The following is a 15880-nucleotide window of genomic DNA, read 5'->3' as shown; positions in this document are numbered from 1 at the left end:
TTATTGAAATTATTTAATTTGAAAAGAAATGAGGATATAATCTGGTGAAGGCCTCTAATTTAAGAAAAAATTCTACTAAAATTTTATAAAAAAATTTAATTTTTGATTTTGTTAATACTTAAGTTGTTTAAAATTTGTGGTACGATGATTCTAAGATATTATTTGTAGATGTACCATAAAGATAACGATCAGGGAGAATAAACTTGAGTATTGTTTTTGTTTACTTTGGTAGGTAGATGCTTCTAATTAATAATTATATTAGTTATTTCTTATTTCAATGAGGTAAAGATGGCATGAATAGGTGGTTCCCGGGGTAGTGGTTGAAGTCGTCGTACCTACATCTAACTCGATCACCTCTAGCACATCATCTGTACTTGCTTCACAAGAGGCAAACGTTTCCAAAGATCCCTAACCCACTCTATGTGGGTCCAGCTCTATCGACACTAGATTAGCCTCTTGCACCTCCTATACCAACTCTACATGCATCCGCAGAGGGTACCAGACGTACGATCGAGCTAGACGATCTCAACGAATAAGTATTATTATATTTAGTCTTCAATGAAAAATTATATAAATTCATATTATTGTCATTCGAATGTGTTTACTAATTTTGTCATATTTATATACACACGCACATATAATTTTCTGCCTTCTAATATTAGTGCCACTCAAGCAACAATGGAGGACATTGAGCTAATATATAACACAGCATATCCCAGATATGGGAAGATTCCCCATGAGCTTAGATACTAATCACTAATGATTCGATAAGGGAAAGAAACAATTACATTATATGATCGCTTTCAATTTGGATTATTAAATAAATAAATATCCGCTTTGAAGTCATTATTAATGTTTTTTGTTTTCTTGTGTTAAAGGACTTCAAGTGGGCAGTGGCACACTATGCATACTGAAGATAATCGACTATCGCATTGATTGACGGTTTTAGCAGTACACAACAAGAAGGAAGAGGCACTACTACAAAAAAACACTTCAAGTATCATTAGATTTATCGGGGAATTTATCAAATAAATTTACTGATAATTCGTGTATAATCAGAATGTATTTGACAGTATAAACGACGTTGAAAAATGTTTATTGGTAGATTATTTCGTGCGACGTTAATTATCGACAGATTTTGCGTCGAATTTTGTAATTAATACGATGAAAATAAGGAATTGGTTACTGTTGAATTTTTCCTATGTAACTTTAGTGTCATATTATATTTTGTGGCATTCATTTACTATCAGATTATTCCACCGATAATTTCGACAGTATATAATTTTTTTTGCACAATTACTAGTCAAATTAAAATTTTTATTTACAAAATTAGGACACAAATTCTAAATACCAAAAATCAACTAATGATTCTATTAAATATTAAGGGTCTGAATATAATAAAAAGTTAAAGAAGTAAAATACTTGAGGCGGCGGACTAGGTGCTGATATCGGTGTCTTACCAGCAACGCCGCTACTGGTATCAGCTGCACCGCTACCTTCATTGCACATCTGCGCATTGTACACCGCCATCTGGTCTCACAAACGCTCTAGCCGCTCCAACTTTTCCGTTAGCTCCGACCTAATGGAAATGGTGTCTCCCACGCGTGCAATAAGCTCGTTGTACCTATGCTCAGACTGCTGAGCTCGTTAGTGTAGCTCCTGTGTCAGCTTCTACACCTCCTCCGTCAAATCGATAACTTCCTTGGGACCGGCAGAGTTGGTGGCAGAGGCAGAGACAGATGAAGCTGCTAATGTGGAGGTGCGGAAGCTGCTAGCGAAGAACGACCTCAACCCGTAGATGCGATTCTTGTAGGGTTCAGAGGCAGTCTCTGATGACTGCGCATCATGTTATGTTTTTCTATGCTTTTTCATATAAAAAATTAGTTTATAATGCCCAATTATTGAATATTTGTTGTGCTTAAGTTGTATATTGGTTTGATCTTTTGATTTGATGAATTTTGTAGAAAATAGTGGAAAAAAAAAACAATAAAAACACTAATAGAGGAAGCACACTCCCAAGGTGGCAAAATAGTTGGAAACAAATGCAAAGAGAAGCAAAGAGGATTTGCAACCCTAATCTCTTCACACTCTAACAAGAATAACTCAAGTTACAAAGCTCCAAATGAGGTGATATCAGTGCCATTGGAAAGTAGACGTCCAGAGTTTTCCAACCATATATAACACTCTATAGTGACACTGGATTTGAGGGTACAAATTGCTATTCATTTAGCTTTACAATTTCAGCGTAAAATAAATCCCGCACTTTGCCAGACTGACCTCTTCACCTTCAAAAGATCATAACTTGGGCTAGAGAGGTCCAATTGACATACTTCCAGTGGCTTTAGAAAGATGAGATTCACAGCTTTCCAATGATACATAGTGGGCATTCATTTTAGGGACAGAGCAGATCAATCTTTCAACGTGTAAGATTGCCAAAGCCCAAATTACCACCAAAGTGCCACTTCAATAACACTCCACATTGGGCCACTTTCTAATACTCAAATTCCTTCATTTATTCTTCAATGTTTCAAGCCTCCATGAAGAGAATTAAAATTTCACAAGTCCAAGTCAAGCCACAATTAACAATCAATCAAGGCCACAAGAATCATCTAGAAGTAATTAGAAAATTTGCATTTGATTGTAATTTCATTTGAATTTGTAATTTAGGTAGCTTATAAATAGGACCTTAGATTCATCATTTTACATACACCATGGAGGGGTGGAGGTGACTTCACTCCCCTTTCACTCTCATTCTCTTCTCTTCTTCTATTTCTTTCATATACACTTTTGTAAATATTTAGTTATGAGTTTCTAATTTCCAACATTGGAAAAGAGAGCTCTATTGCTATTTGATGAATTAATTTGTTTTTATTCTTCTTCTTCTCTTCATCTCTTTTTGATTTACTTGAAAGATTTTCGTTTTTCATGCTAGCATTCAATTATCTTGGAAAAGAGATTGAATGCAATTTGGGTTTCATGGGAACCTTGGAAGAAGAAACATGAAATCATGCTTGAAAATCCTTCTCACACTTGAGTAGATTTGGATATGGATGGGATATTGTGACATTTAATCTATCTATTCTTTGGGTCTAGGAAAGTGTGTGGTATAATTAGGGACCATTCTTCATCTCTTCTCATGAGCAATTAGACCAAGGAATTGGCTATTGATCAAGATTAGAGAGATTGAGTTACTAAGAAATTGGGACTCAATCACTCATGACTGCTAAGAGGTCAATGAGTTGCATGATTAAAAAGGAGATGAAAACTATTGATCCTAAGAATGCAATATCTCTTAATTCCAATGTTAATTTCATTCTTAATCCTTGTTATTTACTTTTTGTCTTTAATTCTTGTCATTTACTTATGCACATTTATGGCTTTATTTACTTTTGCACATTTGTGCCTTCCAAGTGTTTGTAGAAATGCTTCACTTGGTTTTACTTTCTAGTCATTTACTTTCTTGCACTTTACTTTCTTGTACTTTCCATTCTTTGCAATTTACATTCTTGTACTTTAATTTTTAGCACTTTAATTTCTTATCATTTACTTTCCTTGCACTTTATTACTTTCATTTAATTTCATATTATTTACATTTCTTGTTTGCTTATCACTCAAAATTGAATTGTCTAACTAGAATAATTAATCAACTATTGCTTGTTTAATCCGTTAATCCTCGTGGGATCGACCTCACTCTTGTGAGTTTTATTACTTGATACGACTCGGTGCACTTGCCGATAGTTATTAATAAAAGAAGTAATTTTTTTCATTACCAGTCACGCGTTAAACCTTATTAGGATCAACGACTAAGGCATCAGAGCCAGAGTCGTCCCCACAAGGCTGAGATTGCTAGGTTGCAACTTCCAATCTCTGCGTGTAGTCCTCCAGTGTAACACACGTTGTGATTAGAATGACAGTTAATTGACTTTAAACCGAATAGATTTCAAATTTAGAATTAATTGAAACTTACATAATGAGCCCCAGACCACTCATCAGCAAATCTCTCCTTGTTGGCCTTCAACGTATGGGTATACTTGAAGATCTCTGCCAATGTCATCTCACGCTCTGGCGACTTAGACTACAGATATTGAAATCAATTAATAAAATAAATCAAGCAATAATTAATTTAAGTAATAATTAACAAAGATTAGCAAACTACATACTAGCTTGCTCTTCATCTTTATGAAAGCCGCCGACCCACCGGTATACTTCGACGACCTCGGAGAAGCCCCGTTAGTTCTGTTCATCAGACAGCGATGGTTGAACCCTGTATCAGTACTAAAATGGACGTCCATACCTTTTTAATATCTGGACGGAGCTAAATTGTGAGGTGGTCGCCCCCTCATGAACGTCCTGCATCATATGCTAAAATCGCCTAGCTATCCGGTGGTCGTAAATCTTCCTGATCAAGATATCATGTTCCCTATTGCATATAAATTTCTCCTGCACAAAGTAATCCAACAACATTAGTTATTCGAAATAGGATACAGTTAAAATACAATTAGTTCAAGAACATTGAGTTCTTACCGCCTACTTCTGAAACTATCGTTATCTGCTTTTAGCAGGGATCTTCGTGTAGCTCGGCCATGGGTTGTCGTACATAGACTTAATCACATTGGAGATCTCCTGTGTACATGCATTATTGTTTGGTACAAACCTATCAATGAAAAACTTAATATTAGTAAAGACACATAAAAACATATAAAACTTAACAAATTCAAAATAGATTATGAATAAAAGACATTAAAATAGTACTCATAGCTGCATGCTATCAGGTCAAATCCTCATCCATATGATGGGCAGTGGTGGAAGGGCATCTGGCTGAGACGCATTAGAGGAATCACCCACTGCGATATCTGTTGTTGGAGTTTGATGAGCGGATAATTTATACGCTTTTTGGCATTGTTTTTAGTATGTTTTAGTTAGTTTTTATTATATTTTTATTAGTTTTTAGTTAAAATTCACTTTTCTGGACTTTACTATGAGTTTGTGTGTTTTTCTGTGATTTCAGGTATTTTCTGGCTGAAATTGAGGGACTTGAGCAAAAATCTGATTCAGAGGCTGAAAAAGACTGCAGATGCTGTTGGATTCTGACCTCTCTGCACTCGAAGTGGATTTTCTGGAGCTACAGAAGCCCAATTGGTGCGCTCTCAACTGCGTTGGAAAGTAGACATCTTGGGCTTTCCAGCAATGTATAATAGTTCATACTTTTCCCGAGATTTGATGGCCCAAACAGGCGTTCCAAGTCAGCTCAAGAATTCTGGCGTAAAATGCCGGAACTGGCACAAGAATGGGAGTTAAACGCCCAAATTGGCACAAAAGCTGGTGTTTAACTCCAAGAAGAGTCTCTACACGAAAATACTTCAATGCTCAGCCCAAGCACACACCAAGTGGGCCCGGAAGTAGATTTTTATGTCATTAACTCATCTCTGTAAACCCTAACTACTAGTTCTCTACAAATAGGACCTTTTGCTATTGTATTATAAGTCTTTTGATCACTTGAATCTTTTGATCATGTTTTTATGATTGAACCCTCTTTGGGAGGCTGGTCATTCGGCCATGCCTAGACCTTGTTCTTATGTATTTTCAACGGTGGAGTTTCTACACACCATAGATTAAGGTGTGGAGCTCTGCTGTACCTCGAGTATTAATGCAATTATTATTGTTCTTCTATTCAATTCAGCTTATTCTTGTTCCAAGATATTCATTCGCACTCAAGAACTTGAGGAATGTGATGATTATGTGACGCTCATCATCATTCTTACTTATGAATGCGTGCCTGACAACCACTTCCGTTCTACAAGCAAACAAGGCTTGAATGTTTATCTCTTAGATCCCTTAATCGAAATCTTCGTGGTATAAGCTAGAATTGATGGCGGCATTCAAGAGAATCCGGAAGGTCTAAACCTTGTCTGTGGTATTCTGAGTAGGATTCAAGGATTGAATGACTGTGACGAGTTTCAAACTCGCGATTGTGGGGCGTTAGTGACAGACGCAAAAGAATCACTGGATTCTATTCTGAAATGATCGAGAACCGACAGCTGAATAGCCGTGTTGTGACAGAGTGCATTGAAAATTTTCACTGAGAGGATGGGAGGTAGCCATTGACAATGGTGAAACCCTACATACAGCTTGCCATGGAAAGGAGTAAGAAGGATTGGATGAAGACAGTAGGAAAGCAGAGAGACGGAAGGGACAAAGCACCTCCATATGCTTATCTGAAATTCTCACCAATGAATTGCATAAGTATCTCTATCTTTACTTTATGTTTTATGTTATCCTCCATAACCATTTGAGTCTGCCTGACTGAGATTTACAAGATGACCATAGCTTGCTTCATACCAACAATCTCCGTGGGATCGACCCTTACTCGCGTAAGGTTTATTACTTGGACGACCCAGTGCACTTGCTGGTTAGTTGTGCGAAGTTGTGATAAAGAGTTGAGATTGCAATTGTGCGTACCATGTTGATGGCGCCATTGATGATCACAATTTCGTGCACCAGAGTTAGAGTGGGCGTACTAGAAAGAGGCACGTAGTTTGATTTTGGGACGATGATAAATTGTTGGTCTGGTAGACCCACCTGTGACGTCATAGGGATCGACAGAGTAGTCGGAGTAGAGGGCGATGACTGAGAAATTCCTGGGGTACCAGTGGAAACCCTTCCTCTACTACGATCACGAGACCGATTCATGACATTTCTGCTACTTATCGTCATGTCTGCAAAGAGAATACCAATTAGCACTAATAAGCATATATACAACACAAATCCTTCAACGTTTATATTATTTCAAAAAAATTTTGACATAACCTCCCTTAAAATTGGACATATATCCACCTTTACGGTTTCCACAAATCCAACTAACTTCAATCTACAACATTAGTCATGCAAAACTCAATTAAATTCACAATATTTCTAGCAGAATATATTAACTTGTTTATACTATTGTGTATATATTTATAAAGGCATCATATATATTGATATTTAAATCTCAAAGAATGTTATTACATGTAACGTTAATCATTATACATTTATTTGAATATAGAGAATTAAGTTAAATTTTACCAAAATTTAAAAAATGAGTGTTAATGGTTGCCTTGAAATAAATGATTTCTTCAATAACTATACATATGAATTAGAATAATCCTACAAATAATGCACTTACAGCGACATAGTAAATTAGTACAACCTAATACTTTAAATCTAACCTATCTTAACAACTTAAATCCTCTAACTAAAACTAAAAATTAAATCTAACTTGAGGATAATACTAATTATCAACTAAAACACAAATTAGATATAGAGGCATATAATGGAGTACTTGGCGTATAAAAGCATCAAACAATGAGAAATAGCACAACCAAGTATTCCTTTAACATCAATTCATACGAATTAGCATCAAAGACACAACAATCAGTAACACATTGCAAAAATTAAGCAGAAAATCAATCAATTCGATCCAAACAAATTCAAATTCAAATTCAAGAAACATAACATGTTGAACTATATATAAACTAACAGCAATTCTAATAAAAAAATTCTAATCCTAATCTAAATCATCTAACCATCAAAAAATAATGATAACCAATTTCACTTACTAACTAAAAATTAACATATAACTAAATCCTAAATTAACTTAAACAAAAAAAGAGTGATCATGGAACTTGAGCTTCGAACAGAGGAAGAAGAACTCAGGGGAGGGAGATGCAGTTGTAGCGACAGAGAGGGAGAGAAGGAGTTGCGGCTGACTTTGGGTTGCAAAGGGGAAAGAATGAAAGAAGGAGCTGGTTTTGGTGAGGGGGAGAGGAGGCGGCGAAAGGAGGTTGCAGAGGCATTGCCAGTAGGGGCAGGATTGATGGAGCGGCAGGGGGAGGAGAGGGTTAGAGATAGAGTGGGAGAAGAGAGGTTAGAAAGAGAGAGAGAGAGGAGAATTCGAAATGAAGGGGGAGAAGGTTCGTGTTTCGAATTTTAAAGCTCGTTACCATCGGATTTACTGGCAGATAAATCTGACGGTAAAGTATTGCGGGTCACTGAAATGTAGCATTCTATTAATTGGGTTTACCGCAAGATAAATCCGCTGGTAAATTTCACGCTACATTTCGCGCCCATTTTTTTCTATTTTCCACCAATTATCACCAGCAAATTTACCATCAGAAATGAAAATTCACCAGTACTGATTTAACCTGATGAATTTGACAACTAAACCGTCAAGAAATCCGTCGGTAAAGCCAATACTAACGTGCAATGCTAAATCTGATAATAAATCCGATGGTATTCAACGTTTTTCTTGTAGTGCATCTCAGTAGTTACAGACCCACTTAAAATGAGAGTTGAGACAGTACTGGAACAATGACCGTAGTCTCAGGCACCGCTATGCCACAAATAAGACAAACAAGACATCAATCAATGATGCCTCCTTGCACTGTGGGAGGTTTAGCTACCATTGCTAGCACCAAGAGAAAAATGATAACCTTTTCATTCAGTTAAAATTTAAGTTTTATCTTTTATTACAAATTTAATTATGACTTATTTTAAATGTATGTTCACTATGATTAGATAAAGAACAATACTTGTCTTTATTTTATAACATTCTTTTTTATGTACTAGGATAAGTTCACACACAACCTGGAGGCTAGGGTCCAACAATCCTAGTTGAGTGGAGAGGAAGAGCACAAGTCGAACAGTACTGTGCAAGTGGATCTAAATATAGTATGGCTCGACGTTTTAGACAAGCCATACAAGAATTGTGTTTATGGTAAAGGATCCTCCTTTTTCAACACTCTTTGCTGGAACCTTTTGACATCAACCACCAGCACACCTCTACTTCTCAGGAGATGGTTGTCAATTTGTATGAGTAGGTCCACAACCTCAACAGAGCCTACATGATTAGCGCAACACCTACATCTTTATGAGAAGTGGATCCAAGATCTCCTTGCTTGCTTAGATGAGGAGCTTGTGGCGAGATCTTACAGGACAAGGAGTAGATATGTAAGATGAGGTAGGATATTACAGTTTTCTACGAGCAAATATGCGCTAGTGGCAACACTGCTAGACAGACAAATAAGGATGGCAAAAAAGCCTGTGGAAGTGGGTACCCACATGAATTACTTGTGATAGAAAGGTAAATGGGGATTCACAAAATTTCTATGGGGACAAGGACCATTCTTGCGAATAATGGAGATGGAGACGGGGATAGAGGTATCCACTCTTTTGGGACCCACTAAATCTCAGTGAAGAAGTAGAATTTAATAAAATATCCTATCTTACTAAGGTGAATTATGTTATTTTATATGTTAAAATTATTAATTTTTATTTATTTTTTAATATGTATGTTGGATTATGTTAAATTATGTTATATTATGTTAGTTTTTATTAGATTGTATTGGGCTCCTATATTATGATTTTGTATTACAATTTTTTTTAAAAAAATTTAACAGGGTATCCATGGATGCTTGCTCATATTAACTTTTTTCGCGAGTACAATTAAATATTTAAATAGAGATCCATGATGGAGATGGAGCGGAGACGAGGTCCATTTTTTTAAACGGAAATGGGATATTAAAAAAAGGGTACCTGCTTCACAGTACTAATTGCCATCACTAGAGACGGACAGATGATGTAGATGATTATGAGAAATTTTTTAATTTTTTTTGTGTGTATCATTTAGTTCTCTGTAATTATAATTTGACATTTTATAAATTTTATACATTTTTTTTGTATTATTGATACTTTAATTTATTATTTTGATAAAAAATATTATTTATTTTCTATTATGTTTAATAGTGATTTAAATATGAATTTTGATAATAGGATATTGGTTATTTAGTATATTTAGTTAAAAAATTTTAAATTAGTCATAAATATTATTGTCGAATTTATAATAGGATAAATTTGTTGATAAATAATTAATTTATTTTTTAAAAAAATAGATTGTATATGTCAAATATACTATGGAAAGATCTTATTATAATACTTTATAAATTCATAATCCTTGATGTTATTTACCGTTGGACTAATTTGACCATAATATTAATAGTATTAGTATCAAATACAGAAAATCTAACTTTAATATGTTTTTGTCGAAACTTTTGTTGTTTGACAATCTGACAATAAGTTTGACAGTAATATTATATAATAATATCATACATTTAAGTTTTTTTAATCAAATTTAATTAAATTGAACATAATAAAATTAGTTATAATTAATATTATTCAAAATTTTATTATTTAATTTGGTTGAATTCGATTTATAAAAAGAATTAGATGTGTCACTTTACTCTAATATTATATACCATCTAATTTATGTATAAAATCCGAAGACAGAGCAGATAATAGAGAAGTAAACAAAAAAGGAAAAAAAATTACAACTTATGATGCATGCTTTTCAAAAAGGATTCATGGTTTTTTCCTGTGCTTAATGTTAAAAACTTGAAATTGAACAAGTAGTGTCTTGAACAAGAATAAGGTTTGTGGCCTGTTGTGAAAGAGCTTAGCAGCGGAAATGACAATAATGTCCAACATAAGAATAATATGGAAGTACTCATAACACAATATGGCAGTAACTATAACAAGCAAATATAGCAAGTAAAGCAATAACAAGAACACACCAAGATTTTAACGTGGAAAACTCCCTCAATGTGAGAGGTAAAAACCACGGGTCGTTCAGACCAATAAAATAGCTCTACTATAATCAAATGAGGTACAAGAGAGTCTCAAATAAAGCACAAAAACGTGCATATAACCAGCCAAAACATCAATGCACCAAAGCTCACAAATAATAGCCAAGAAAATGAAATATACCCAAAAAACAGAGCTGATGTCGAAGCCAATTTCTCCCTCTGCAGACCTTCAATTAAAATCTTCACCGTTCAGAATGAAGAACAAGATGTGAAGAATTTACAGTTCAAATTTCACGTCGATCCAACGGTGAAAGAATGAGAAACTGCCGTTCCAAAATTTCTGCTCTGTGTAAAAACGGGAAACCTAATTTCTCTCTTGCGAAACCAATTTCTCCTACTAAAAACCTCCAATCAACATCTCCACCGATCAGAATGAAGAAGAAGATGATAAGAATACGCAGTTTAAATTTTAAGCCGATCCAACGGTGAACAACTGAAAAACTGCCATTTGAAATTTACTGCTTTGGGCAAAAACGGAAATTCTGTTTTTCCCTTTTCTCTCTCACTTGGTGGCTATTCTCTCTCTCTCAAAAAACCTCAAAAACTGAATTAGGATTGTGACACTAGGGTGTAAGAACACACCCCCAAAATGTTAGGCTTAGGCCTCACAAAGGAAAAAAAAAAAATCCAACATGTTGCTCAAGCAATCAAGGTGAAGTGACATTTGGATATTTCTAATGAAGGAAACCGATAATAATGCATTATAGTCCTAGCTTTTAAATCTTAGTATAATATCATATTCAAATTTACCGGTTCAAATCAAACTGCGTGTAGTCTATTATTTGATTTATTTCAACCCAAATAATTTAGCACTAAATGCTTAAGATAATGATACCACTTTTTTTTTTTTCAGAAAAATGATGAAAAATTGACAACGATAAAAAATATATAAAATACTCCATGGAAATCGAAGGCATTTTATAAGGTATTAAAAATTAAAAATATAGAAAGCTTATTTTAAAAATCATAAATTTTAAGCATTTCTATCAATCTTATAAAATAATATATAATCTTATCTATCATATAAAATTAGATTATGCTGCCTATACACTAAAATCAGCTACTTAAAATCAGTTATCAGTATAAAATACATGTTAGAATACAAATATACATTAAAAATAAATTAAATCACACATATATTTATACATAAATATATTTGTGGCTAATTTTAGTGACTAATTTTTGTGTACAAATAACATTTTTTTATAAAAATAATGAAGTTTGCTGATGTAGTAGATGAAATTTATAAAAATAAAAAGTTTGTCGTTGTGTGGACAAACTTGATTCAAACTAAAAAAACGTATTTCAAAAATTAAAGGTAAAATTATTTGTTTTGAAAAATAAATAATTTTTTAATTTATTTCAGAAAATTTTCTTTTTTAATAATGACAATATTTTTAAATGATTATTAATTATTAAAACTACTACCAAATTCAGCGTAAATCTCAACGTTATAATATTTATATATAGTTTATTTTAATATTAGTAGTACAATTATATTAGTAGTACAATTATATTTTGATAAGCAAATTATCAGCCCTTATTAATATTTTAAGTCTAGAACTATGAGACTATTGCATGCTAAGACTCCATCAACGATGGCTATGCAAAATCGTGCTCTGCTTCTAACATCATCATTATTTGTTTAATTCAAGCAATGAATGACGCAATTTCATTTAACAAAATGTAGAAAAAAAAGACTAACCTAAGAAGAATGAATAATTAAGATCCAACAACAAAGGTAAATGAGAAATAGTCAAATTTTTTTAAATTCAACACGTCAAATAAGGACAACCTAAAATATTTTATATTGGTCTGCAGGGTGGGAAGTAGTCAATTAAAATTTTCATTCTACGCTTTCACATGTCTAGAAATTCAATAGGTCAATGACTTCGATCAAATATCTAGAATGACTTTGTATTATATTCATTTTGCATTATAAAATTTATTACATTGTTGATTGTTCGGAAACTCTTCATTAAAATAAAGGAATAGACCAAAGAGAGAAAATATTTTATATTTTTAATTTAAATATTTATTTTTTGTCTCTTTTTAATAAGTTAGACAAATGTATATAGGCACCATAGCATGTACCAAATATTATTTATTATTCCCCTCACGGTTGAGAATTTGACGTAAGAATATGGAAATTGAAGTTTGAATTAGGTTTATTTTTAGTTTCTCTAATGACCTTGTGATGTAAATGACAAATTGACATATATCTAAGTTGTATATTTTCAACTAACCTGTGCTGCAATGCTGAGTCTAAATTAAAGCGATCTTCAAGACAATAATCTTGATAAGTATGGATGCTATAAAAAAAAAAATTGAATTCTATCCGATCTTTTTTTTAAATAAAAAGTAAGTTATTTTGTAAGGATTACCATATTGTTCATATCACGCAGTAGAAGAAAAATAAGATAATTTTAAAGATCTATTTTGTATTTAAATTTTATTCCAATATAATATGGTGAATGCTATGGTGCTTAAGTTATAATACCTAACTTACTAAAAAAGGTAAATAAATAATATTTAATAAACTTTAATTATTTTACTTTTACTTTATATATTTTATTTTTTACCTATAAAAGTAAGTTAGGCAATTTAAGCAATTTAGGTACAATAATAAAAGACACCATAGAATCCACCTAATAATATATAGATCAAATCTAAATACCTGTGTATGCTAGTAAAAATCACTTTCTCCTTCGATAGTACGAAGGGGCTATGTGTATTCACACCGAGACCAATCTTTGCTATCAACTCCTTGACCAATAGACATCTGATCTAAAATGAGAAACCTCTTGTAACTTTTTGCACGCCATAAAATTCTTCTCTAAGAATTAGGCTCACATACATTTATGTGTATAGAGGTAAAGGAATAAAACTCTTCTATTCTATTCTCGTCTCCGTTGTGTTCCTCTACTCTTGGCATACATATATATAGTATGAGATTTGTTATTGATTTTAAATTTGAATCTCAATTCAAATTTAAATCATATTTTAAAATTCTAAATCTGAATTTTTTAAATTTATGAATCATATCATAACTCAATTTGAAAACAGAATCAGTTAGGATCACATCTAAATTTAGAAATAGAATAACTAATTATTCTCAAATCTCATTTAGTATTCTCAATTATCATACTATTATTATATTCTTGGTGCTAGTAAAAATATAATAATATTCTATTTAAATTAATATAATTATTTATTTGATCAAATCAAAATAATAATTAAATAATTCTACAGCAAAGATTAGAACACTCGTTAGTGTGTGACCCCATAGGTTCAATACTAAGCGAGTAGTAAGTTAGTCATACTAAATTTACTAATCAAGGTTGGCGTCTAGCAACACTCCTCAACGACCCGATAGTATGAATTAATATGTTTTTACTAAGAACCATAGAAGAACAAAGTATAATTCCTTCCATCTTTTCAGTTTTTAGTTAACCCTTAGAGTATGGTTTAATTGTCAAACTTTAACTTGTTACCATTATTATAATGAACTGTGAATGACTTAAGAAACTCATTTCTTCATTCATTCAATCCCCTTGGCCAAGGTTTTATTCATCTCAGTCATTATAATTATAGAGCTCAAACTTTTTACCAAGAGTTGACGGATTCTTTATTGACTAATCATTAATTCTACAAGTATTTAAATTATATCCAATATCCATTCAACTAGCACCCTAAGGTATTAGGTGTCCGGAATCAAAGTATAATAAATACATTGTTAATTGCTATGGCAGCCGCAGGTCAAAGAAAACTCTATTACTATGTTCATTTTGAGAATATCCTATTGACAAATATATGGTAATTATAACCATTAGAAATTCTCAAAGTGAGTCAGTTCAATGGTCATATCTCTATATGCACCATCTATATATATAATTTAATAAATGAGATCTATTAATCTTCATCCAATGAAGACCATTATATATATATTGATCTTTTCGGATTATTAATGTCCTTTTTTTAATAATCCTATGACCAAGAACAATTTAGATTAAATTATAAAAGATTCATCTCTCAATATTGTGATCACTATCACAATGATAAATCTCTAAATTTAATCAAGAACCTTATCATATTAACATTTTAATATAACAATAATAACAAATTATTTGACACATGATTGATTGGATTGTGGTCATACTACTTATTCCCAACAATTTTTTATGATATATTCAATAATTATTAAATAAAATAAATTATATCATTATAGTTAATATTAATTCTTAATTTAATTTAAAATTTGATAATTAATTAAATTAAATGAATATAATAAATTTTTTTTGTAAATTATAAGAGTTAGAAAAAGATCTTATTTTATAATGTTTTTATTTTATTAAAATTACACATATATTAATTAGATCTAACGATACAAAAAATAAACTAAAAAATTAAAAAGAACAAATAAAAAGAAAAATCAAAGAGCAAATTACAAATTTAAAATAACAAAAAAATATTAATTGAGTAAGAGTAAATTCTATAGTTGTTAATGAAGTTGATATAAGAATTGTGTAATTTTGTAAGTATGCCAAGTTCAGGTAATTTTATTATAATTTATTAATTTAATTGTCAAAACTTAAGTTAAATTAAGAATTAATATTAAATATCTTGATATAATTTATTTTATCCACTAACTATTAAATTTATTTCAAAGAATAACTCACCTTTTATTGAAAAGAAAATTGGGTAAAATTTACCAAAAAAAATAATTTTCATATAATTTCACATACTTAACTCCTCCCAATATCATATTATTGATGGTTGTGTAGTATTTCTTAGTTTAATATAAATTCTTTTTGTTAGAAAAAATCCTCCAATAGAGAAATCGATTTTCCTAGACGAACAAAACATCAGCCAATAATACATAAAAAAGAAACTCGTACATCGAAAAATTCAATAATAGCTACGTAAAAAAATCCCAAAACTACACATCAAAATTTGTGTTTTCTAATTATTAGTTACATTTTATTTGTTCTCTAGATTTATCATAGAAAAATACATGTGGTTCTACAATAAAAATATTAACTATTGCATATTACTTTTATTCAATGATAAAATTTACATGTATAACTTTTTTTGACTAAAATATACTGTACTTGGGTTTGTTCTAAGTGTTTTTTTTAGAAAAATAAGGTAATAATAATTAGTTTCATTTCTCATTAATAAACTAATATTTAAATAAAGGAGAT

This window comes from Arachis duranensis, chromosome 1 (assembly GCF_000817695.3).
Source record: "Arachis duranensis cultivar V14167 chromosome 1, aradu.V14167.gnm2.J7QH, whole genome shotgun sequence".
In the NCBI taxonomy this organism is placed as follows: Eukaryota; Viridiplantae; Streptophyta; class Magnoliopsida; order Fabales; family Fabaceae; genus Arachis; species Arachis duranensis.
This window is presented reverse-complemented; position numbering follows the sequence as displayed.